Genomic DNA, 27667 nt, shown 5'->3' with positions numbered 1-27667 from the left:
GGGAGCAGAACTTTTATAGTCCTGCTAGGTCACATGGTATCACCCCTAGGTGTCGAGCCATTTGTACGACCCATTATCTTGGGGGGAGAAAATCTAAAGTTGGTTAAGCTCAATTCAACATTGTTTTATGCATTGTTCAACATATCAAAGGCATTTCCTCAGAAACCTTTTTGACTGTAGGCCATGGGGAAGAGGAAGAAGAGAAGGAGAATTGGTGATGTGATGTAGGTGGGAGGGAGGGACTATGATTGAGATCTCCGTGGATTGGAGGATGGAGATTTATTCGACTAGTTTCTGTCCCTGCCCTTAATGTGATATACAGAAGTAGTAAGGTGAAGTTGCCCCTAGATGCTGGTCTTGGGTCAGTTTAGCATTTTGCCCACCAATAGTTTAGGTTAGGATTGGTGGAGTGGAAGCTGATCCTAGATCTGAACTTAGGGGAAACTTCACCACATCCCTTTTGTTAAAATGTCCCTTGTTGGGACGATGAGAAATGATAACTGCGTATCATGGTTAGGTTGGACCAATTCTTCCTTTCGTTATTTATTGTTGTGACGTGGCACTTGATATAAAACTGGAAATGAAGGTTTATCATGCAAGTATGGAGGTTGTTGCTAATATTAGTCGACAGTCAATGTGTATGGAAGTGAGATTGAAAGGAAGTAAAAATGTAAAATAAAGTGCCCGGACAAAAATATGTCTCATTCCCCAATTTTAATGAATTAGATTGTTTCACTTTCTTGGCATCCCATGATTATTATTTGGCATCAATGATCACCACAAAGTAATCTCCGGCTAAAGTAGTTTCTAGTCAAATGTTCTCAGTAAAAATGAGTTCTCTACCACCTCACCTGTTCAATTTCATACATATAGGACCTAAAATATATCAGGGTATTTTTAAAGCATGGTATTTATAACAAGTGCATGCAACGCTGTCCAAAAACCTTTCCACAAACATTTGTAAATCATTCACCAACATCTGTTTGTCAAAGATTGCAGACATCTGCAGGAAGCTATCTAAGTTTGGTATCAGATGACACATTTTGTGACACTGCTCAATTGTTACATTCTGCTTAGGAGATAGTTCTTCGTGGGAGTGCTTTTTTCAATCTACACACCACCACTTGATATTTACATATATTAACAATAAGGAATTCACATACTGCTCAATGTATGATATAGTATCTTATCTCCTCTAGTCCAGTGGTTTTTACACTTCTTCTCTTCCACAATAATAACAGGCTAGGTATTGTTGCTCAATGCAAAAGAGTGCGTGTAGCTCTTCTAAACTGACAACAGATGGCGCCAGGGTATGAGAGGTGAGTTTAAATCCCGTTCCCCATTCCCTTGTTGACAACCCTTGAACTACCGCGGGAAACTCATTGCTTGCACTGTATCACTGAAGCCGGAGAAACTCAGTCCGTGAAAGTTATTTACATTGCAAAATGGTAAGTTAGTTAGACCTTTTTACAGTCAACACCCTTGCTCCCAGTCTTGCTTACTGGCTAAATGGCATAGCCCGTTGAAGAAGCTTTGGTTGAACTCTAGCTAAGTATAACTTGCTAGCACACTTACCTAACTCAAACTAGCACATATGTCAATGTCAACCCCATCTCTGTTTTGGTAAATAGCTGAGAGATGGAGAGAATTTATGTTTGATCCGAAATTGTGGTCGGATGCTTCGTATGGAAGGTATGACGCAATTTGTGGAGGCTTGAAGAGGGCAAATCAAGCTCTGTACCACATCGCCGTGTACCTCTAAAATGTTGTTATACTGTGTAGGGCTCAGAATTGACATGATTGGTTAACTGTAGGTGGGGACCGGAGGTCCAGTATAAACCAAACTCACTTCCTTAACAACTTCCTGTGCAATAGCTCGGCTCCGCTAAGCGCAAGAAGTATGAAAATCCTGAAGTCTGCATAGGTAGCATCTCACTAAATGCTGAATTGCCGCTTCAGACGTCGGATGCAAGGACTGACCATTCATGAGATAAACATAGTTTTATCCATGTTTAAAGGCTAGACATTATTTTTACAGTTATATTTGTGGTTATGATGGGTTATGACAGTTGAACTTAGATCATGAGGCATTTTACAAGTTAAATTCTTCAAGAATCAATGTATGAATTTTGAAAGTCAATGTATGTACCAATTACAGATTGCCACATTATAATTGACTTATTTTGTTTCTTCTGTATTTTTGTCTTGCAGTCCAAAAAAAAAAGGTCTCAGTCTTGAGGAGAAGAGGACTCGCATGATGGAGATTTTCTTCGAGACAGTGAGTTAAAAGGGTAGTTCACCAAAATGACATTGGTGTCTTTGCTAATCGGTTCCATAATGTGAATGGGATTTGTGCCACAAATTCTTAAACGTTAGCATGTGGAAACAGTACCAGGGAAACTAAACCAAAGCATGAATTGCTAGGGACCCCAAGGGGTGCACGTTTCTGTTTTGCCCTAGCGCTACATAGCTAATTAAAATAATCAACCAATCATCAATCTTTGATCATTTGAATTAGTTGTGAATTAGTTGTGTAGTGTTACGGCAAAATTGCTGGCCTGCAGGGTAAGGAAACCAATGTAACTTTGGTGAACTCTCCCTTTAATAATTTGACACTTAAGTGTATTTCATAACACAAATGCCGTTTCACTTCAAGCTGTGTATGGAGGTCCAAGAGTGTCCATGAAGAGTAGCAAGATTGTGGGAGTTTTGAGTCAGTTGTTGAAACCGAGGACTGGTTCCGTGTCGCAGTTAGAAAGTTGCCGCGGATGCCAGGATTGGCTATGACACCTGAGCTAAAGTAAACAGACCAAACATAGCACCTTGAGCGTGCCTCCATCTCTCTCTCTCTCACACACACACACACACACACACACACACATTGGCTCTCCCTCTAGTGTGAAACAACCTCAGACATGTTGGGGCAGGGAACTTGGTTTCTAAGCTGGGGTTAACCAGTAGAAGAGGTTTTCAGGATGATGCATGCTGTATTGCTGATTCAGACTTAAGTTGGGGGTTTGCATAGCGGGACCTGGGTTACTGCGATTTCCCACCCAAACCAACTCCCTTTTCCCTGGATAAATAACTGATAGAAACCGGAAGTCTGCAGTTTGACAAGTCACACTCTTACTGCTCGCTTAAAGGTTTAAAACCATAGAAATACAATCAATTTCTAGGTGTAAAGCATACTTAATCACGTTTGATCATGAGTTATAGGCCTATACCGGTTTTTGATATCCTTTAACGTTTTCCATGCCCTCTTTGATTTGAAGCCAAACCAATAAATGTCAGTTTTCACTGTCTTTCCAAGAAACCACAAACAACAATCTAAGCTAGATGCCCTCAATCTCACACAAATTATCAAGGAACCTACCAGGTACAACCCCAAATCCGTAAACATGGGCACCCTGATAGATATCATCCTGACCAAATTGCCCTCTAAATACACCTCTACTGTTTTCAACCAGGATCTCAGCGATCACTGCCTCATTGCCTGTGTCCGTTATGGGTCCGCTGTCAAACGACCTGTCAAAACACTTCAGCGAGCAGGCCTTCCTAATCGACTTGGCCCAGGTATCCTGGAAGGATATTGACCTCATCCCGTCAGTAGAGGATGCCTGGTTGTTCTTTAAAAGTGCCTTCCTCACCATCTTAAATAAGCATGCCCCTTTTCAAAAAATGTTGAACTAAGAACAGATACAGCCCTTGGTTCACTCCAGACCTGACTACCCTGACCAGCACAAAACATACTGTGGCACTCTACTAGCTTCAAATAGTCCCCGCGATATGAAACTTTTCAGGGAAGTCAGGAATAAATATACACAGTCAGTTAGGAAAGCAAAGGCTAGCTTTTTCAAACAGAAATTTGCATCCTGCAGCACTAATTCCAAAACGTTTTGGGACACTAAAGTCCATGGCGAATAAGAGCACCTCCTCTCAGCTGCCCACTGCACTGAGGCTAGGAAACACTGTCACCACCGATAAATCCACTATAATCGAGAATTTCAATAAGTGCATCTCCACGGCTGGCCACGCTTTCCACCTGGCTACAACAAACCCAGCCAACAGCTCTGCACCCCCCGCAGCAACTGGCCCAAGCCCCTCCCCCGCTTCTCCTTCACCCAAATCCAGACAGCTGATGTTCTGAAAGAGCTTCAAAATCTGGATCCTACAAATCAGTTGGGCTAGACAATCTGGACCTTCTCTTCCTAAAATTATCCACCACCATTGTCGCAACCCCTATTACTAGTCTGTTCAACCTCTCTTTCGTATCGTCTGAGATTCCTAAAGATTGGAAAGCGGCCGCGGTCAACCCCATCTTCAAATGGGGAGACATTCTAGACTCAAACTGTTAGACCTATATCCATCCTGCCCTGCCTTTCTAAAGTCTTCGAAAGCCAAGTGAACAAATAGATCACTGACCATTTCGAATCCCACCAAACCTTCTCCGGTTTCTGAGCTGGTCACGGGTGCACCTCAGCCACGCTCAAGGTCCTAAACGATATCATAACCACCATCGATTAAAAAAATTAAAACAGTACTGTGAAGCCTTCTTCATCGACCTGGCCAAGGCTTTCAACTCTGTCAATCACCGTATTCTTATCGACAGACTCAACAGCCATGGTTTCTCTAATGAATGCCTCGCCTGGTTCACTAACTACTTCCCTGACAGAGTCCAGTGTGTCAAATCGGATTGCCTGTTGTACGGACCTCTGACAGTCTCTATGGGGGTGCCACAGGGTTCAATTCTCGGGCCGACTCTTTTCTCTGTATATATCAATGCTGTCGCTCTTGCTGCGGGTGATTCTTTAATCCACCTCTACGCAGACGACACCATTCTGTATACATCTGGCCTTTCTTTGGACACTGGGTTAACAAACCTCCAAACAAGCTTCAATGCCATACAACACTCCTTGTGTGGCCTCCAACTGCTCTTAAGCGCTAGGAAAACTAAATGCATGCTCTTCAACCGAACGCTACCCGTACCCACCCACCCACCTAGCATCACTGCTCTGGACGGTTCTGACTTAGAATATGTGAACAACTACAAATACCTAGGTGTCTGGCTAGACTGTAAACCCTCCTTCCAGACTCATATTAAGCATCTCCAATCCAAAGTTAAAACTAGAATCGCCTTCCTATTTCGGAACAAAGCCTCCTTCACTCATGCTGCTAAACATACCCTTGTAAAACTGACTATCCTACCGATCCTCGACTTTGGCGATGTCATTTACAAAGTAGCCTCCAACACTCTACTCAGCAAATTGGATGCAGTCTATCACAGTGCCATCTGTTTTGTCACCAAAGCCCCATATACTGCCCACCATTGCGACCTGTATGCTATTGTTGGCTGGTCCTCGCTACATTTTCGTTGCCAAACCCACTGGCTCCAGGTCATCTATAAGTCTTTGCTAGGTAAAGCCCCACCTTATCTCAGCACACTGGTCACCATAGGAGCACCCACCCGTAGCACGTGCTTCAGCAGGTATATTTCACTGGTCATCCCCAAAGTCAACACCTCCTTTGGCCGCATTTCCTTCCAGTTCTCTGCTGCCAATGACTGGAACGAATTGCAAAAATCACTGAAGTTGGAGACTTATATCTGCCTCACTATCTTCAAGCATCGGCTGTCAGAGCAGCTTACCGATCGCTGCAGCTGTACACAGCCCATCTGTAAATAGCCCATCCAACCAATTACCTACCTCATCCCCATATTTGATTTAGTTTTTTTCCTACTCTTTTGCACACCAGTATTTCTACTTGCACATCCTCATCTGCACATCTATCACTCCAGTGTTAATTGCTAAATTGTAATTACTTTGCTCATACATTTAAAAAAATAAATCAAATATATTACAATGGAGTTGTTTTTTTGTCTCTCTCACCAGAAAGAAGTGTTTCAGCTGAAGGACATAGAGAAAATCGCCCCCAAGACTAAAGGAATAAGTGAGTAATGATTAATTGAGATGAACCAGATGGATCGTTTTACAAGTGAAACTTGGGACTCGCGATTTATTTTCTATATAAAATAAAACTCAGCATTAAATTAAAAAATGTCCCTGCGGTGCCAAGGTGCATTTTCTATTCAGTGAAGGCATATGGATCCCAAATCTAAGACCAGCGTACTAAAATTTCCAGAGGTCTTAATTTCACCTCGTGAAGTTAAGTGTGTCCATGTTTTTGGGGCGAGCATTTTGCGTATGCCTGAAGTAGTTCCGTGTCATTTTTTTCCCATAAATGTGCGGTCTGTGTCAACACTGAAAGTTGCCCTCATGCACCCATAACAACATAATGGTAAAATAGTCCCAACATCATCGTCTTGGAAACCGAGTCTAGCCCAAACCACTTTGATTCATCCCATATTTAGCCTGTAGTATGGAGTGGGACGACACTACTGCAAAAAGACACTAACGTGTGTGTGTGTGTACAGGGAGAAAAACAATAGGGAAAAGCACATGTTTTAAGTGCTGGCCCCATAGAGAAACAGAGCTGTACTGTTTTGGTACATACCCAAACGGGACTTTATTTTCCTTTTCTTTTTTTTACAGTGGACGTTATATTCATTTGGGGAAACTTGATCGGGCTGCCCGCAAATTATTAGAATCACATGTTTTTTAAAGGCCCTGCTCTGGCATCGTGATGTAGTTACGGGGGCTGGAGGGGAGAGGGGGTCTGTAAACTGCTGTGTATAACAGTCACTTATCACACACAGCAGAGAGGGAAGGAGGGAGAGAATGAGAGGGGGGCAGAGTGAGATCAGGAGCCCTCTTTTTGAATACTTTGAATATGCATCCATTCTTTTCCTTGATGTAGCCTGATCACTGATTTCAAATCATTGGATAAGCAAAACCAATGATTCAACTACATCGCTTTCCACCAATCCAGCTATGTTATATCAGTGATTTTCAAAAGGTCTCAGGAGAGAAATAGTGAGTGAGCGATGGAAGAGAGAAAGGCGGTGAGGCAAACGAGCAAGACCAAGACTAGAAACTAGCAAGTCCAGATGTGCCAGACTATCAAGAAATTTAAGCATGTTTGATAAATGAGGCCCCTGAAATACTTGTTCCAGAGTTTGCTTAAACAGGGCACATTAGCTTGATTCTCCCTGCTGCCCAACATCCTCCCAGTACTTAAAGGGGAAGTTCAGTGTTTTACATATACTGTACACAGTATATTGCTGAAGTTTGTAGTGGCTGTTTAGAGAAAACAAAACAATGGATTACAGTTTCTCCTGGCCATATACTACTTTCAGTATGTGGTGCCATCTACATTTTAAGTTGTAAAATACTGAATTTTCTCTAACGCAGCTCGTTCCAAAACACACCAGATCAACTTTATTAGTGCTACGGCAGAGGAACAGAACAGTGCATGCATGATGTGGGACTATCACATTTCACCAGCCGTCCTCGTTCCAGATGTTAGAACGTTCTATTACGCTTGGTGGTAAAGTTTCCCCTAGGTAGAGATCTAGGACCAGCTTGCCTTCCCCAATCTATCCTTAACCATTGTGGGAAAAATGCTAAACTGACACAGAATCAGTTTCTAGGGGTAACTTCGTAAGCCCTCTATTATTCTCAGCTGATTTGGGATCAATTAAGAGAGGGAAGGAATACACAGGAGAGTAAAGCGATTACGTGGCAGATGAGTGGGCTAGGGCTGCTTCCTAAATGGCACCCTGTTCCTTATATAGTGTACTACTTTTAACCAGGGCCCATTTAGCACTTTGGTCTAAAGTAGTGCACTATATAGGGAATAGGACGCCAAATGGGATGCAAATTGATTCTGCTCTCGGTACATCTGGACCACAGAGTTGGAAGATTGAAGCTATATGAGTCTGGATAGTATAATGGGCTTTACTCGGTAATATGATGATTTGAAACAAATCCAGTTGTTTTGCTATGTGAATGTACAGTGGCTTGCGAAAGTATTCACCCCCTTGGCATTTTTCCTATTTTGTTGCCTTACAACCTGGAATTAAATAGATTTTGGGGGGGTTTGTATCATTTGATTTACACAACATGCCTACCACTTTCAAGATGCAAAATATATTTTTTGTGAAACAAACCAATAAGACAAAAAAACAGAACTTGAGCGTGCATAACTATTCACCACCCCAAAGTCAATACTTTGTAGAGCCACCTTTTGCAGCAATTACAGCTGCAAGTCTCTTGGGGTATGTCTCTATAAGCTTGGCACGTCTAGCCACTGGGATTTTTGCCCAAAACTGCTCCAACTCCTTCAAGTTGGATGGGTTCCGCTGGTGTACAGAAATCTTTAACTCATACCACAGATGATCAATTGAATTGAGGTCTGGGCTTTGACTAGGCCATTCCAAGACATTTAAATGTTTCCCCTTAAACCACTTGAGTGTTGCTTTAGCAGTATACTTCGGATCATTGTCCTGCTGGAAGGTGAACCTCTGTCCCAGTCTCAAATTTCTGGAAGACTCTAACAAGTTTCCCTCAAGACTTTCCCTGTATTTACCCCATCCATCATTCCTTATATTTTGACCAGTTTCCCAGTCCCTGCCGGTGGAAAAACATCCCCAGAGCATGATGCTGCCACCACCATGCTTCACTGTGGGGATGGTGTTTTCGGGGTGAGGGGAGGTTTTGGGTTTGCGCCAGACAGTGTTTTCCTTGATGGGCAAAACGCTCAATTTTAGTCTCATCTGACCCGAGTACCTTCTTCCATATGTTTGGGGAGTCTCCCACATGCCCTTTGGCGAACACCAAACGGGTTTGCTTATTTTTTTTTCTTTTAAGCAATGGCTTTTTCTGGCCACTCTTCCATAAAGCACAGCTCTGTGGAGTGTGGTCCTATGGGCAGATACTCCAATCTCCGCTGTGGAGCTTTGCAGCTCCTTCAGGGTTATTTTTGGTCTCTTTGTTGCCTCTCTGATTAATGCCCTCCTTGCCTGATCTGTCAGTTTTGGTGGGCGGCCCTCTCTTGGCAGGTTTGTGGTGTCATATTCTTAAAACATTTTAATAATGGATTTAATGGTGCTCCGTGGGATGTTCAAAGTTTCTGATATTTTTTTATAACCCAACCCTGATCTGTACTTTTCCACAACTTTATCCCTCACCTGTTTGGAGAGCTCCTTGATCTTCATGGTGCCGCTTGTTGGTGGTGCCCCTTACTCAGTGGTGTTGCAGACACTTTGGCCTTTCAGAACAGGTGTATACAGTTTAAGTCGGAAGTTCACATACACCTTAGCCAAATACATTTAAACTCAGTTTTTCACAATTCCTGACATCTTAGGTCAGTTAGAATCACTACTTTATTTAAGAATGTGAAATGTCAGAATAATAGAGTGATTTATTTCAGCTTTTATTTCTTTCATCATCAGATGTTTACATACACTCAATTAGTATTTGGTAGTAATGCCTTTAAATTGTTTAACTTATGTCTAACGTGTCGGGTAGCCTTCCACAAGCTTCCCACAATAAGTTGGGTGAATTTAGGCCATTCCTCCTGACAGAGCTGGTGTAACTGAGTCAGGTTTGTAGGCCTCTTTGCTCGCACATGCCTTTTCAGTTCTGCCCATACATGTTCTATAGGATTGCGGTCAGGGCTTTGTGATGGACAACAAAGTCAAGGTACTGGAATGGCCTTAAGCCATTTTGCCACAAGTTTGGAAGTATGCTTGGGGTCCATTTGGAAGACCCATTTGCGACCAAGCTTTGACTGATGTCTTGAAATGTTGCTTCAATATATCCACAATATTTCCTCCTCATGATGCCATCTATTTTGTGAAGTGCCCCAGACCCTCCTGCAGCAAAGTACCCCCACAACATGATGCTGCCACCCCCGTGATTCACGGTTGGGATGGTGTTCTTCAGATTGCAAACTTCCCCCCTTTTCCTCCAAACATAATGGCCAAACAGTTATATTTTTATTTAATCAGACCAGAGGACTTTTCTCCAAAAAGTACGATCTTTGTCCCCATGTGCAGTTGTAAACTGTAGTCTGGCTTTTTTATGGCGGTTCTTCCTTGCTGAGCGGCCTTTCGGGTTATGTCGACATAGGACTCGTTTTACTGTGGATATAGATACTTTGTACATGTTTCCTTCAGCATCTTCACAAGGTTCTTTGCTGTTGTTCTGGGATTGATTTGCACTTTTCGCACCAAAGTACGTTCATCTCTAGGAGGCAGAACGCGTCTCCTTCCTGAGCGGTATGACGGCTGCGTGGTCCCATGGTGTTTATACTTGCGTACTATTGTTTGTACAGATGAATGTGGTACCTTCAGGCGTTTGGAATTTGCTCCCAAGGATGAACCAGACGTGTGGAGTTCAACAATTTGACCTGATTTAGCTGATTTCTTTTGATTTTCCCATGATCTCAAGCAAAGAGGCACTGAGCTTGAAGGTAGGCCTTTAAATAGATCCACAGGTACACCTCCAATTGATTCAAATTATGTCAATTAGCCTATCAGAAAGCATAATTTTCTGGAATTTTCCAAGCTGATTAAAGGCACAGTCAACTTAGTGTATGTAACCTTCTGACCCACTGGAATTGTGATATAGTGAAGTATAAGTGAAATAATCTGTCTGTAAACAATTGTTTGAAAAATGACTTGTGTCATGCACAAAGTAGATGCCCTAACCGACTTGCCAAAACTATAGTTTGTGAAGAAGAAATTTGTGGAGTGGTTGAAAAATGAGTATATTTCAACTTTGTATACTGAGATCATGTGACACTTAAATTGCACACAGGTGGACTTTATTTGTCTAATTATGTGACTTCTGATGGTAATTGGTTGCACTACATCTTGTTTAGGGGCTTCATAGCAAAGGGGGTGAGTACATATGCAAGCACCACTTTAGTGTATGTCCATTACATGAAATCCAAATAAAACTCAATTTAAATTACAGGTTGTAATGCAACAAAATAGGAAAAACACCAAGGGGATGAATACTTTTGCAAGGCACTATCAATAGTATGAGTCCCAGATGGTGCACTTGACACTAGCAATGACAATGAGGTTACAAGAACCACATGTTTTGTTGTCCACTAATGACCAGGTTGAGAGAGGGGTACTGAGGTACAGTAACACATCCCCACTAAGTACACTTTCCTGCCACCCCAATTTCAATTCAGACATAAAGTGTACTTCCTAGGGAACTAGGGCACTAACACACTCCTGGGCTTTACATCAATTCACCTTTTACGTGATTCCTCACATCCTTTTCAATCATATTGGAGGAGATAGTCCAAGGTCCCTCCACTCGGACCTTTTTTCTAATGGGTTTTGAGAAGGTGAGGAGAGAGGATGCGACAAACCCAGGAAAGGTTAACTGAGAATGAGCCCTTGCCTCTCTCCTGTCTGCAGCACCCATGTCAGTGAAGGAGGTTCTCCAGAGTCTGGTGGATGACAACATGGTGGACTGTGAGAGTGGGCACCTCAAACTACTATTGGGCCTTCCCCAGCAAGGCCCTGCACGCCCGCAAGCGCAGGTTGGAGGAGCTGGACAGGCAGGTGATTTTAACAGGTGTATTGTAGCCTATGGCGGTCTAAGCCAATGCCTCCAAAGCATACCGCTGCAGCAGGGGTTAGAATCTGACCCAATGCTACAGAAATTCTCTATCCCTGTCGTCTATTTATCCTATCCAATAAACACAAAATATGTGTTTGGGACATCCCCATCAATTGTGTGAGTTTCTCTGACACTGCAGGGTCGGGGTATTTTGGTTTTCAATAGGGCAAAGTACACTGTCATCCCCCCCATCTGACCTCTAACCTTAAGCTAATGCTGGGGGTCTACTGGCCTCTCCGCTCCTAAAGTTTTAACAGCTTGCTAGGCTCTTTATCGAGTTCACGCTGCCGATTCACGTGGTTCTTATTACAGAACATCGCAGGCCTATAGACCTCACCACCTAGGTTGTCCCAAATGGCCCCCGATTCTCTATGTAGTGCAATACTTTTTACCAGGGCACGTATGGTAATTTAGTTATGTGCCCTGGTAAAAAAGTATTGCACTACATAGAGAATGGGGGGACCATTTGGGATGCTGCCCTTATCTGCATAGTCTCAAGCCCACAGACAGACCAGCGCATTTCCTGTCCCAAATGCGTTATCTGTTCTAACTGTACTCTGATTTCTGTAGCTAGCACACCAAGCAGGCACACTTGTTTGCAGTAAAGCATATGCTTTCACTGTAAGTGGGAGGTAAAGGAATTACTACAACACTCAAACGTGATGACTTACGAAAAATAATTTAATGTTTGCACAAAACTCGAACTGTTCATGTTGTGTGATCAGTATTTAATTTTGTTAATCAAATGGCACTTTACATATCTTCAAAATAATGACTGAAGACAAAATTAAAAATGTACCTAGACTGGCTTTGAGGTCCAGAGTTGAGTTTGAGGGGAGCGGTTAAGACCGCTGTCTTCATAGCACACACAGCCTACCATGTCGGCATGTGTTGGAAATCCAGCCCACACCCTACTGGCACAATCTTATCTCCCATCTTCCCTGTCTTTCTCTCACTATCTCTATCCCCAACAAAAATAACATGCGTAAGGAGTACATTGTCAACTCAGTGTCTCATTTGATCATGATCACGAGGAAGCTCTAGGTTCAGAACCAAAGTAGCCTACGTCTAAGACCTAATAATCTCATTGCAGAGTTGTGGGTAGGGACTCGTTATCAGTAGCAGCGCTGAAGGTGGTGGCGGTGTCACTTAAACAGTTGGTGGTCCTCTCGTAAGCATTTCATCCTCGTGATTACCAAGTTCCCCACGCCACAGACCAGACAGTATGAAGGCGTGTACTGGGCGGTGAATAAACTGCTTCTAGTCGCCAGTGGTGCAACTAATGCGGCGTTCGCCTAGTTGGATATTAAACACAGTGGCGTGAATATGTGGTCTGTTATCGGTGACATATTTATATGGGAACCCTCCCGTCTCTCATTCTATAAACAGTGTACAAGGAAGGGGAGTGTTTCTTTGTTTTACAGTCAAAGTTTTATTAAAATTGTATTTGAGTTATTGGTTTGTCACTGTCTGAACTTTTGAATACAAACTGTTTAATGCGAGTTATGATGTATAGAGAGATGTAAATTAAATGACACCCTATTCCCTGTGTAGTGCACTATTTTTGACCAGGACCCATAGGGGGACAGAGCCAATGTTTAAGAATACTAACCAGTGCAGAATAATTTTGGCTCATAGTTCTTTGCCATGACTTTTGATTGAGTGAGAAATATTATAGCTGCCTGCCTCTTGCCTTCTGTTACCATGGGGATGACCATTTTCATACCGGTGTCTACGGTATTACCGGAAGTGCACACACAGGGCACTATTTATTTTGACTGCACAAAACAATTCTTGGCAACAGGTATTTTGATCCAGGATGGGATTGAATGTCGCTGCTGTAACCAAGAAGCTTGATCTTGACATCTAGCCTCTTAGTTAACAAACCAAATGCAAGCTGGAGCACTGAGCTCGATATCATTTATTTGACATATCTTAGCTTTCTTATAGTTCTACTTAACTGAGTAGTACGCACCCCCGCAGTTATTGAAAATCATACCGTTGGTATTTCAAAATACTTTGATATACATTATAAACGGTATACCGCCTAATGGCAGCTGTTTCATGCACACACGATTTAAGAATTTGATAATGTACTGTGTATGATTTAGTTATATGTGCATGATTATTTAGTTCATATTTATGTGTGTGTCATGCATAGTTACATGTGTGAAATTGAAGTTCAAGCCCACAACATTGATGTGAAAATGAAATGTGTTAATTCAAAATGTATTTTCTCACCTTAGCATACCGAGGAGAAACAAAGGAAGATGTCTCTGCAGCAGGCTGTCAACAAATCAAAAGTAGGACGTGAAGAAACCGTAAGTACATTTACGCACACATGCCAGCCTTAAAGGCAGGCCATTTTATTGTCCTTCATTTTATCACTGAATTTATCACTGTCTCACAGCAAGACTTAATGATGAGTGATTTGTTTATCTGCAATAATTTAGAGAAATTGTTTTTCTATTGTAAGATATAAGGACTAGAATACACACCTCTAAGGGGGGTTGGGGTGTGTATTTTGTTGCATATACAGTGCATTTGGAAAGTATTCAGACCCCTTGACTTTTTCCACATTTACATGGCAGCCTTATTCTAAAATTTATTAAAATGTTGTCCCCCCTCATAAATCTACATTCAATACCAATAAAAGGACAAAGCAAAAACAGGTTTTTAGAAATGTTTGCTAATTTATTAAGAATAAAAAATGGATAGGGAGCGTTGCTGCACAGCTATTTTCAGGTCTCTCCAGAGATGTTCAAGTCCGTGCTCTGGCTGGGCCACTCAAGGACATTCTGAGACTTGTCCCGAAGCCACTCCTGCGTTGTATTGGCTGTGTGCTTAGGGTCGTTGTCCTGTTGGAAGGTGAATCTTCGTCCCAGTATGAGGTCCTGAGCGACTGGAGCAGGTTTTCATCAAGGATCTCTCTGTACTTTGCTCCGTTCATCTTTCCCTCGATCCTGACTAGTCTCCCAGTCCCAGCCGCTGAAAAACATCCCCACAGCATGATGCTGACACCACCAGGTTTCACAGTAGGGATGGTTTCCGGTTTCCTCCAGACGTGACGCTTGGCATTCAGAACAAAGAGTTCATTCTTTGTTTCATCAGACCAGAGAATCTTGTTTCTCATGCTCTGAGAATCTTTAGGTGCCTTTTGGAAAACTCCAAGCGGGCTGTCATGTGCCTTTTTTTACTGGTGGAGTACTGCAGAGACGGTTGTCCTTCTGGAAGGTTCTCCCATCTCCACAGAGGAACTCTGGAGCTCTGTCAGTGACCATCGGGTTCTTGGTCACCTCCCTGACCAAGACCCTTCTCCCCCGATTGCTCAGTTTGGCCGGGCGGCCAGCTCTAGGAAGAGTCTTGGTGGTTCTAAACTTCTTCCATTTAAGAATGATGGAGGCCACTGTGTTCTTCGGAACCTTCAATGCTGTAGAAATGTTTTGGTACCCTTCCCCAGATCTGTGCCTAGACACAATCCTGTCTCGGAGCTCTACAAAAAAGTAATCTCTCCTCCTTCCAGGCTTTTTCTTCTTTGAACTTATATGGTGATTGACAACAGTTCGTCTTACAATCACCCACGTGGGTATAACCAATGAGGAGATGGCACGTGGGTACATGCTTCTATAAACCAATGAGGAGATGGGAGAGGCAAGACGCACCGCGATCTTTGTCAGATTTTTTTTTAGTCCTTGACAACGCAGACGCTTGTTGACACGCACGAGCAGTGTGGGTGCAATAAATGAATAATATAGATTTCCAAATTGATTTTACGACGCGAGCGCACCCAACGCGAGCGGTGTAGGCAGGGTATTAGTGATGAGGGGGGATCAATAGTTACATTTTGGGATATTATTTTTGACAATGTATTGTTTTGACTATCGCAATATTATTTTTGCGGTAGTTGGCTGTACCTGCACAAACTCCTTCCTTCATAGCTTGTTCTCAATCTTTTTAAATGGGGAGCCAATTTTGTTTTCAACACATTTCCCTGACTGATCAAATATACTTTTCTTTTATCTCTCTGTAGCAGACATGGTGAGCAGTATGTTTGGAACATGGAATCGCAATAAAATCAGTATCGAATTGCAATCCGTATCATATCGGCATCTAAGTATGGTGATAAAATCGTATCGGGAGATCCCTGGCAATTCCCTGCCCTAATGTGTTTGCACACTTAGTGTGTGTGTCTGTCTTTTGGGTTTTCACCTCTGTGTGTGTGTGTCCACCTATAAAGGAGGAGCGGGCCACTCTTCTAAAGGAACTGCAGGCTCTGAGGGAGAAGAGGAGTCATCTGAAGGCAAAGCTGGAGAAGTACAGGGAGTGTGACCTGGAAGTGATCGAGGAGATGAGTGAGTACCCTGTAACCAGCCTCTGAAAAACATGGAGGCTGCGTCTCAATAATCTGACCCTTTTCCTGAAGTGTGCACTCGTTCACTACTCACCACAAATTTACAAGCATTGGATTGGTGTAGGAATGAGCCAGAGGGAGTTAACACCATTTTCTTCTACCAGTCAATTCCATGAAGGGAAGTGAACAAGTGCACACTTCAGGAACAAGGATTAGGGGAATCATTGGGATACACCTGGAAATACACCCAGATGTCCCTCCAAATGTCAGGCGCTAACTTTTTTTTATCCGTACTCCTTCTGGTTCTCGAGAAAGAGGCTATTTAGTATTTTATATGTCATATCAACAATGAGTCCTGCTTCAACCACAAGATCATTTGATTGGATTTTGAACCTTGCCCTCATTTTGTCTATCTTAAAACTTTCGCCATTGTTGAAGCCTCCCCATTCAAATTCAGTTTGGATCTAATTAATAAAAGGAGGGAATCCAATGAAACACCAGGTGCCTAGTCTGGACAGATGGCTCAATCCACAGCTGTCCATCAGGCAGGTGGAAGCCTGGACAGCATCCAAGAGAGAAAGCAATCAAGCAGCCTCATAAAAGTAGCCTACTTGCTTACATTTCTAAAATCTGGATCTGCTCCAGTGGGTAGAAATAGAATGGATAGATTAGACATGGACCCAGTCTATCACAATGAAATAGGATCCATAGAACAGACACTCCTCATGATTAGTTATGGCTCATCCAAAATGGCGACGCCATCAGATTTGTGCACCTTGCAGTTGCGTGAAGCACGTAAAAAAGGCAAAGAAATGATGCACTGAGAATCTAGTCATCGAGCATTCCAAATATAGCAATTTTAAACAACTGTCGGTCCACCGCTACTGAACATGGCTTTAAATCGGAATGCCCGTTCTATCCCTCTCTAAATCTAAGCTTCCCAGCTGTTCTAGTTCAGTGCCTTCCCCTAAGAGATGGGTTAAACTGAGCAAGTTGTGAAACCAGAGAAGTCGAGGGACTTCTCTGGTTTCACAACTTGCTCAGTTTAACCCATCTCTTAAATCAGGAACTCCAACTAAGCCCATAGTTGTTATTGCATACACAACATGGCTGACCTCTTGGGCCTGCACAAAACTTAACCGGTCGGGATTGACAGCTTTTAACGGTCTGCCCGTGTCCTGATTTTATAGACAGTTTATTTTTACACACCTCTCAACTGGTATAGGCACGGCAAGCGATTGGCTATTTGGAGCCTAAAAAGGAATCGTTGTAGTGTCTTTGTGTGTGTGTGTCAAATCAAATTTTATTTGTCACATACACATGGTTAGCAGATGTTAATGCGAGTGTAGCGAAATGCTTGTGCTTCTAGTTCTGACAGTGATATAATATCTAACAATTCCCAAACAACTACCTAATACACACAAATCTAAAGGGGTGAATGAAAATATGTACATGTAAATATATGGATGAGCGAAGGTGCAATAGATGGTATAAAATACAGTATATACAGTATATATGTGATATGAATAATGTAAACATATGTGGCATTATTTAGAGTGCATTGCTTAAAGTGACTAGTGATCCATTTATTAGTGGCCTGTAATTTGGTCTCAATGTAGGCAACAGCCTCTCAGAGTTAATGATTGCTGTTAACAGTCTGATGGCCTTGAGATAGAAGCTGTTTTTCAGTCTCTCGGTCCCAGCTTTGATGAACCTGTACTGACCTTGGGTTCTGGGTGGTAGCTGTGTGAACAGGCAGTGGCTCGGGTGGTTGTTGTCCTTGATGATATTTTTGGCCTTCCTGTGACATTGGGTGCTGTAGGTGTCATGGAGGGCAGGTAGTTTGCCCCCGGTGATGCGTTGTGCAGACCGCACCACCCTCTGGAGGGTCTTGCGGTTGAGGGTGGTGCAGTTGCCATACCAGGCTGTGATACAGCCTGACAGGATGCTCTCGATTGTGCATCTGTAAAAGTTTGTTAGGGTTTTAGGTGACAAGCCACATTTCTTCAGCCTCCTGAGGTTGAAGAGGCGCTGTTGCGCCTTCTTCACTACACCGTCTCTGTGGGTGGACCATTTCAGTTTGTCTGATGTGTACGCTGAGGAACTTAACTTTTCACCTTCTCCACTGCTGTCCCTTTGACGTGGATTGGGTGGTGCTCCCTCTGCTGTTTCCTGAAGTCCATGATCATCTCCTTTGTTTTGTTGCCATTGAGTGAGAGGTTGTTTTCTTGACACCACACTCCGAGTGCCCTCACCACCTCCCTGTAGGCTGTCTCGTTGTTGTTGGTAATCAAGCCCACCACTGTCGAGTCGTCTGCAAACTTGATGATTGAGCTGTAGCCCCACCCTTAACATTTGCGAGGGTTAACTCGGAGAAGGGGAGAGAGAGGGGGGGGGGGGGGGCGCGCAAGTCCTTGTTAGCGGGCCGTGACATTGTCACAGGGTGGGGTTGAGACCCAGGGCCTCCAATTTGATGATGAGCTTGGAGGGTACTATGGTGTTGAATGCTGAGTTGTATTCAATGAACAGCATTTTTACATAGGTATTCCTTTTGTCCAGATGGGATTGTGTCGTGTGACGGCGATTGTGGACCTGTTGTGGTGGTATGTGAACTGAAGTGGGTCTTGGGTGGACGTTAAAGGTGGAGGTGATATGTTCCTTGACTAGTCTCTCGAAGCACTTCATGATGATAGAAGTGAGTGCTACGGGGCGGTACTCAGTTCAGTTATCTTTGCCTTTTTGACGCATGTGGGGACAACAGATTGGGATAGGGAGCGATTGAATCTGTCCGTAAACACACCAGCCAGCTGGGGTGCGCACGCTTGGAGGACTCAGTTAGGGATGCCGTCTGGGCCAGCAGTCTTGCGAGGGTTAACACGTTTAAATGTTTTACTCATGTCAGCCAAGGAGAAGGAGAGAGTCCTAGTTAGCGGGCCGCGACGGTGGCACTGTATTATCCTCAAAGCAGTCAAAGAAGGCATTTTGCTTGTTTGCCTTGTGGCGGGAATAGCTGCGCTGTTTATATTCCCAGACCTCTTTCCATGGTAAATGTGGTGGTTCCCGCTTCCCGTTTTAATAGTCAGTGGGTACAACGTCTCCAAGTCAGCATATAGGTTGATGTTGACCGGAACATATTTCCGTCCGCGTGATCAAAACAATCTTGAAGCGTGGCTTCCGATTGGTCGGAGCAGCGTTGAATGGCTCTCGTCACTGGTTCATCCTGTTTGAGTTTCTGCCAATAAGACGGAAGGAGCAAGATGGCGTCGTGGTCGGATTTGCCGACGGGAGGGCGGGGGACGGCTTTGTATGCATCGCGGAAGTTGGAGTAGCATTGGTCGAGGGTATGTCAATCAATGTGCTGGAAGAATTTAGGGTAGACATGTTCTCAAATTTACTTTGCTAAAATCCCCAGCTACAGTAAATGCAGCCTCAGGATATATGGTTTCCAGTTTGCATATAGTCGAGTGAAGTTCCTTGATGGCTGTCTTGGTGTCTGCTTGAGGGGGAATGTACACAGCTGTGACTATAACTGACGAGAATTGTCTTGGTAGGTAAAATGGCCAGTATTTGATTGTAAGTAGTTCTAGATCGGGTGAGCAGAAGGACTTGAGTTCCTGTATGTTATGATTACATCATGAGTCATTAATCCTAAAGCATACATTCCCGCCCTTCCTTTTCCTAGAGAGGTGTTTATCTCCGTCGGCCCAATGCATGGACAAGCAGAGTGCCCGTTTTTAGTCCAAGCGACTTTGCGTACCCATGTGACTCTAATTTGTGACTTGATTCATCTTGTCATCCTCTCTCCCTCAATGCTATGAGGTCATTTTTATAGCCCCAATACTGCACTCCACGGCTCCGCTAGTGTCACTGAAGAAGCCATTACAGTCCAGAGTGACTTTAAACACGAACTGTGCTCAGAATGTTGAGGAAACATCTGGCCTCATGTCCATTACGAAGTCCCCTTGAAAAAACAGCCCATTTCCCAATGCTGTACTCACACGGCTAAACCACTACAACAGCTGTGTGGCTCCCGCGACAGGGAACACTTTTAGTCTGTTCTTTTATGGGTTGAACGGGTTCAATCCATTTTGCCTGTGCAATTGCTCTGCACATCAAAATAATAGGCGCAAGCGCACCAGTGAAGGCCCTTGCAGGTGTGTGTTTAAGTTTCTATTAGTGGTATGTACGGGATACGGGACATATACTGTCCAACGAAATGCTTACATGCAGGTTCCTTTTTGACAATGCAACAACAATAACAAAGAATATGGACAAGGTAAAAGGCTCACTAGAATAGAATAAACATTTTAGCATGAGTGCTTTCTGAAAGTATTCACCCCCCTTAACGATCTGGCCTTAATGGCTGTGTTCCTAGGTTCCCTTTCTAGGGAGTTTTTCCTAGCCACCTTGCTTCTACATCTGGATTGCTTGTTTGCTCTTTGGGGTTTTAGGCTGGGTTTCTGTATAAGCACTTTGTGACATCTGATGTAAAAAGGGCTTTATAAATACATTTGATTGACCCCTTGATTTTTTCCCCACATTTTGTTACAAAGTGGGATTCAAACGGTTGTGTTGTAATGTTTTGTCAATGATCTACACACAACTCAACTATTAACATTTGTAAAAAGAAATATGAAAAATAAAATGCATAATGTCTTGATTTTAGATAAGTATTTAAACCCCTGAGTCAATACATGTTAGAATCACCTTTTGGCAGCGATTACAGCTATGAGTCTTTCTGGGTAAGTCTCTAAGAGCTTTCCATACCTGGATTGTGCACCATATGCCCATTTATTTATTCAACCATTTTCAGGTTTTGCCATAGATTTTCAAGCAGATTTAAGTGAAAATCTAACTTGGCCACTCGGGAACAGTCACCATCTTCTTGGTAAGTAACTCCAGTGTAGATTTGGCCTTGTGTTTTAGGTTATAGTCCTGCTGAAAGGTGAACTCAACGCCCCAAAGATAACACTTTGTATTCATAATTTCTTTGCCACATTTTTTGCATTATTACTTGTTGCAAACAGGATATATTTTTTATTCTGTAAAGTCTTCCTCCTTTTCACTCTGTCAATCAGGTTAGTATTGTGGAGTAACTACAATGTTGATCCATCCTAAGTTCCTTATCACAGCCATTAAACTCTAACTGTTTTAAAGTCACCATTGGCCTCACGGTGAAATCCCTGAGTGGTTTCCTTCCTCTCCGGCAACTGAGTTAGGAAGGACACCTGTATCTTTGTAGTGACTGGGTGTATTGATACACCATCCAAAGTGTAATTAAGAACAGCCCCATGCTGAAAGGGATATTCAATGTGGGCGGGAATGTCCATAGGGGGAGTAAGAGGGGGGACAACTGACTAGTGGTGGCTATTCAGCAGCCTGATGGTCTGAGGGTAGAAACTATTGGCCAGTCTTTTAGTTTTTGCCATGATGCTCATGCACTGCTTTCGTCTGAGTGAATGATGCGGGGAGAACATGGCGTGGCTGGGGTATGATGATCCTCTTGGCCTTCCTGTGACACCTGGTGTTGTCTGTGTCCTGTAGGGCAGGCAGTGTACACCCAATGGTGCATTCAGCTGCACGTATCACCCTCTGAAGAGCCTTGCGGTCCGTGGTGGAGTTGCTGTACCAGGCTGTGATGCAGCCTGACCGTATGCTCTAGATGGTGCTCCTGTTGAACACTGAGGGCCCTCGGGGACAGGACCAATTTCTTCAGCATCCTGAGGTTGAAGAGTTGCTGTCGTGCCTTCACTACGGTGTCGGTTGGGGTTAGACCATTTCAGCTTATCTGACATGTGTACGCAGAGGAATTTGAAATTATTGACCACCTCAACGATGGCCCCGTTCATGAGGATGGGAGCGTGTCCAACATGGTTCTTCTTGAAGTCCACAATCAGCTCCTTTGTTTTGCTAACATTGAGGGAGACGTTTACCTGGCACCATGCCGTCCGAGTGCCTACCTCCTCCCTGTAGGCTGGCTCTTCGTTGTTGGTGATGTTGATCTTCGTTGTTGTCTTCAGCGAACTTGATGGAGTTGGAACTACCCATGCAGTCGTGGGTATGCAGAGAATGCAGGAGGGGACTGAGGATGCACCCTTGTGGGGCCCTCGTGTTGAGGATCAGTGTCGAGGTAATGTTGCCTCCCTTCACCACCTGGGCTCGGCATGTCAGGAAGTCCAGGACTACGTTGCATAGGGAGGAGTTCAGACCCAGAGCTGTGAGCTTTGTCGTCGATGAACAGCATCCTTCCATATACATCACACATATATTCCTTTTGTCCAGGTGGGTAAGGGCAGTGCAAAGGCGAATGCGTCGTCCATGGATCTGTCAGGGCGGTAGGCGAATTGGAGAGAGTTGGGGAGGGAGGAGGTGATATGGTCTTTGACTAGCCTTGAAGCATTTCATGATGACGGAAGTGAGTGCTACTGGTCTTTAGTCTTTCAGTTCAGTTACTTTCACTTTCTTTGGCAACAGGGATGATGGTAGAAATCTTGAAGCAGGTGGGTATAGAGGCCTGAGCTAGGTAGAGATTGAAAATGTCAGAGAACACAACAGCCAGCTGGTCTGCACATGACAATTCTGTGGAGTTGATGAGGGGAGAATGGCTCATAATAATGTCTCGAATTGAGTCAATGGAATGGTATCAACCATCTGGTTCCACATTTCAGCTTTTCTTATGAGCCGTCCTTCCCTCAGCAGCCTCCACTGACACAATACCTGTTAACAAAGGTGTCAGCTAAAGGTGACCTGCTTGCAGGGCTTTGTAGTCTTGCATTATGTCTACATTGAGGCTAATTAGCATTGTTGAATCAGAGTGAATAGAGCTGAATATATTAAGTCACTTTGTCCGAGAGATTTACATGGTTATCAAAACATCACGACAGGTTAAACCTACACGAAACACAGCACTTGTTTTAAGTGTTCCTAAAATCCCCTATGGGAAAAATGAAAGGTGGAAAAATTATTGGAACCATTTCCCTGTTTTGACCACTAGGTTTTATGGGTATTATGGCACCTCCACTATGGGGCTCTATAACAAAGGGGTTGAATACTTATTGACTCAAGATATTTCAGCTTTTAATTTTTAATTAATTTGTAAAAATGTCAAAACATAATTCCACTTTGACATGGAGTATTGTGTGTAGACCAGTACCCCAAAATCTCAATTTTATCCATTTTAAATTTGAACACAACGTGTAAAAAGTCCATTTCAGCTTTTGTGTGTCAGTCGTGAGTGTGTGTGTCAGTTTTTAATTAATTTGTAAAAATGTGTGTGTGTGTGTGTCAGTCGAGTGTGTGTGTGTGTGTGTGTCAGTCGTGTGTGTGTGTGTGTGTGTCAGTCGTGTGTGTGTGTGTGTGTGTGTGTGTGTCAGTCAAAACATAATTCCACTTTGACATGGAGTATTGTGTGTAGACCAGTACCCCAAAATCTCAATTTTATCCATTTTAAATTTGGGCTGCAACACAACACAATGTGTAAAAAGTCCAGGGGTGTGAATACTTTCTGAAGGCATTGTAATACAGGAAGGCACAATTTAATATTTACACTTGTTTTGGGTAAGGGGGGATTGGGGAACTGTTAAAATTGTGCAGTATTTCGCAATCATAGTGTGTGTGTGTGTGTGTGTGTGGCATGAATGTATGTGTGAGCAAGTGCACGTTCGTGTGCATTGCAACCACTGAAGGCATCCCCCATCACTCATTTGTCTTGACTGGTATCTGAACCCCCCACCCCAAAAAAAGAAGTTTTCTAATTGTGGCCCATCTACTGTGGATCCCTGGTGAAAGTGGATGCCCACCGCTCCTCCTCACAGCCCGTCCCCTGAGCTCTGAAAGACGAGGACACGGCAAACTGTCAAACCCTCACCACGTGTGTGTATTCTGCTTAAGCCTGAATGATGAGGAGTGAAAGTCGAATAACGTGATCCATATCCTACAGATGCATGGCACTCCCAGATGGAAGGCTGGAGGGAGGGAGGGGGAGGGACCTCCCCTATTCTGGTTCACCCTGCTAGTGGGTTTACCCACATGTCCTTCAGGAACTGATTGATTCTGGTGACACCGTTGTCGGCAGTGTGAACCGAATACCCTGGCGCAGGCGGATGCCAAGGAGGTCTCCGCCCCTACCGCTTCGCCCTTCTCTCTTTTTCACCACCATCTACAGTGAGGGAAAAAAGTATTTGATCCCCTGCTGATTTTGTACGTTTGCCGACTGACAAAGAAATGATCAGTCTAGAATTTTAATGGTAGGTTTATTTGAACAGTGAGAGACAGAATAACAACAAAAAAATCCAGAAAAACATGTCAAAAATGTTATAAATTGATTTGCATTTTAATGAGGGAAATAAGTATTTGACCCTCTGCAAAACATGACTTAGTACTTGGTGGCAAAACCCTTGTTGGCAATCACAGAGGTCAGACGTTTCTTGTAGTTGGCCACCAGGTTTGCACACATCTCAGAAGGGATTTTGTCCCACTCCTCTTTGCAGATCTTCTCCAAGTCATTAAGGTTTCGAGGCTGACGTTTGGCAACTTGTACCTTCAGCTCCCTCCACAGATTTTCTATGGGATTAAGGTCTGTAGACTGGCTAGGCCACTCCAGGACCTTAATGTGCTTCTTCTTGAGCCAATCCTTTGTTGCCTTGGCCATGTGTTTTGGGTCATTGTCATGATGGAATACCCATCCACGACCCATTTAATGCCCTGGCTGAGGGAAGGAGGTTCTCACCCAAGACTTGACGGTACATGGCCCCATCCATCGTCCCTTTGATGCGGTGTTGAAGTGTTGAAGTTGTCCTGTCCCCTTAGCAGAAAAACATCCCCAAAGCATAATGTTTCCACCTCCATGTTTGATGGTGTTCTTGGGGTCATAGGCAGGATTCCTCCTCCTCCAAACACGGCGAGTTGAGTTGATGCCAAAGAGCTCCATTTTGGTCTCATCTGGCCACAATACTTTCACCCAGTTGTCCTTCAGACGGGCAGGGGGACCTTGCGGGCACTGCAGGATTTCAGTCCTTCACGGCGTAGTGTGTTACCAATTGTTTTCTTGGTGACTATGGTCCCGGCTGCCTTGATATCATTGACAAGATCCTCCCGTGTAGTTCTGGGCTGATTCCTCACCGTTCTCATGATCATTGCAACTCCACGAGGTGAGATCTTGCATGGAGCCCCAGGCCGAGGGAGATTGACAGTTATTTTGTGTTTCTTCCATTTGTGAATAATCGCACCAACTGTTGTCACCTTCTCACCAAGCTGCTTGGCGATGGTCTTGTAGCCCATTCCAGCCTTGTGTAGGTCTACAATCTTGTCCCTGACATCCTTGGAGAGCTCTTTGGTCTTGGCCATGGTGGAGAGTTTGGAATCTGATTGATTGCTTCTGTGGACAGGTGTCTTTTATACAGGTAACAAGCTAAGATTAGGAGCACTCCCTTTAAGAGTGTGCTCCTAATCTCAGCTCGTTATCTGCATAAAAGACACCTGGGAGCCAGAAATCTTTCTGATTGAGAGGGGGTCAAATACTTATTTCCCTCATTAAAATGCAAATCAATTTATAACATTTTTGACATGCGTTTTCCTGGATTTTTTGTTGTTCAAATAAACCTACCATTAAAATGATAGATTGAACATTTCTTTGTCAGTGGGCAAACGTACAAAATCAGCAGGGGATCAAATACTTTTTTCCCCCTCCCTGTATCTGTCCCCCGCAGCTGTCTCGTTGCCGGAGGGGCTCCGCAAGGCTGGGCGTTCAGTCCTGCACACATTTTCACATAATCGTCTCCATGTTACCCCCGTGAAGCGCTAATTGTATTTCCAAAGCTGCTTGTGATTCTTGTGAGGTTATAGGACACCGTGTTCTAGGTTCAAATGAGGTGTGGATTCAGCCTGCAGAGTGTGCTAAGGCCAAGCATCCCTAGAGTCTGGTTCTGGTCTAGCAGAAGGCTAGTTTTACTTTTTTACCTTTATTTAACTAGGCAAGTCAGTTAAGAACAAATTCTTATTTTCAATGACGTCCTAGGAACAGTGGGTTAACTGCCTGTTCAGGGGCAGAACGACAGATAACACCTTGTCAGCATGGGGGCTTGAACTTGCAACCTTCCGGTTACTAGTCCAACACTCTAACCACTAGGCTACCCTGCCGCCCCATTGAAGGACTCAGTCAAGGGAAACAATTAAATAATTAAAAGCAAATAGACTTCAAACCTCAAAGGGCATTTGTATAACAAATAATACAAAACCATCACGGGGGGGGGGGGGGGATGAACATTATTACTGTAAATATTATGCAGCTGAGCTGAGCTATACTTTGCTGTGTTGGCGCCTACAGGTGAGTCTGCTTTGAGTTAACAATTAGCCAGTAGCAATGATATCCTCGTAGTTGGAGAAGCTTGCTTTGAGTTTGAGTTATGGATAGGCCAGGCCTCTGCTGTTTATGATCGCTAGGTATGCTCCTCTCCTTAGACAGTTTTGTCGGCTTTGCCCACAGGATTTAGTCTCAGTAGAGATGTAGTACACACTGGAGCTGAAATGGTTCCATCTAGAATATTGCTCTTTAACAGAGAGCTGAAGATCATCTCATCTTGCATCAGATCTCCTGGTCGGCTCCTTGGGGTGTTGGCCCTCATTCTTGATGCTAGGACCATGACCCCTGAGGGTGTCTGTATTAACATAGAGCTCCATGATCTTTTCCTCTGCCTCACCACAGTCAGTGGTGTCCATAGATACTCAGACTTCTCCACTACTTATGTCAGTTACCCCCAAAAAACAAATGTCTGCACTATACTCTTGCATGGGTCTCTGCTCAAATCAAATAGAATTTTATTGCTCGCGTACACATTTTGCAGATGTTATCACGGGTGTACCAAAATGCTTATGTTCTTATCTCCAACAGTGCAGTAATACCTTAGAATACAGAAGTTCTGTGACAATACTGGCCAGTTACATGCTGTATTACCTATCTCCCTCAGTAAACAGGATGCTATGATAGGAAGACAGACTTGCAAAAAAGAGCTTTGACCTTTGAAAACGATGGCAAAAAAGAACTAGCTCTTTTGAAAAAGGTCATCAGTGTGTCGTCGGCTAAGTGAAACACTTCTCTGCAATGGCATTTTGACTTTCGATACAAACTCGGGCTTGAGCAGAGTTTTTTTTTAGTTTTCCACATTGATCAAAATAACAAACTCATTCTTAAAAGCTCATTCTAGTCAATCATATTCCAATATGCCTAATAGAATGTGAGCTCACTTTCAGGGCTGTACAGTGCGATCATTTTACTCACACATGTGCCTAAATATTTGAATTAGTAGTAGTAGTTTTACCTTTAAGTGGTGAGGCAACTTGGGAGTGTAGCTTGCTAGCTGACTAACTTGACTGCTGACATTGATTGAGAAACCAGTAATGTAATGGAAAGTAACAGTTTCCAGTTTTTAGAAATGTTAAAAGTATTGAGAATGAAATGCATAAATAAGTATTCACACCCCTTTGCTATGACACTCCAAATTGAGCTCAGGTGCATCCAATTTCCTTTGATCATCTTTGAGATGTCACTACAACTTGATTGGATTACACCTGTGGCCAATTAATTTGTTGGACACGATTTAGAAAGAAAACACACCTGTCTATAGAAAGTCCCACAGTTGACCAAGCATGTCAGAACAGAAACCGTACCATGAAGTCCAAGGAATTGTCTGTAAGTCTCCAACAGAATTGTAATGAGGCATATCTGAGGAAGGGTATACAACTATTTTTATAGTGTTCAAAGTTTCCAAGAGCACACTAG

General features: G+C 43.5%; 1 pseudogene; it reads left to right on the top strand.

The window, feature by feature from the left end:
* Nucleotides 1–1092: 1092 nt before the first annotated feature.
* LOC139374916 (meiotic nuclear division protein 1 homolog) overlaps nt 1093–27667 on the top strand; it is a 34381-nt pseudogene continuing 7806 nt past the window's right edge.

Source organism: Oncorhynchus clarkii, chromosome 19 (genome assembly GCF_045791955.1).
Source record: "Oncorhynchus clarkii lewisi isolate Uvic-CL-2024 chromosome 19, UVic_Ocla_1.0, whole genome shotgun sequence".
NCBI classification, from domain to species: domain Eukaryota; kingdom Metazoa; phylum Chordata; class Actinopteri; order Salmoniformes; family Salmonidae; genus Oncorhynchus; species Oncorhynchus clarkii.
The sequence above is the reverse complement of the archived record's forward strand: the minus strand, read 5'-3'. Positions and strand labels throughout refer to the sequence as shown.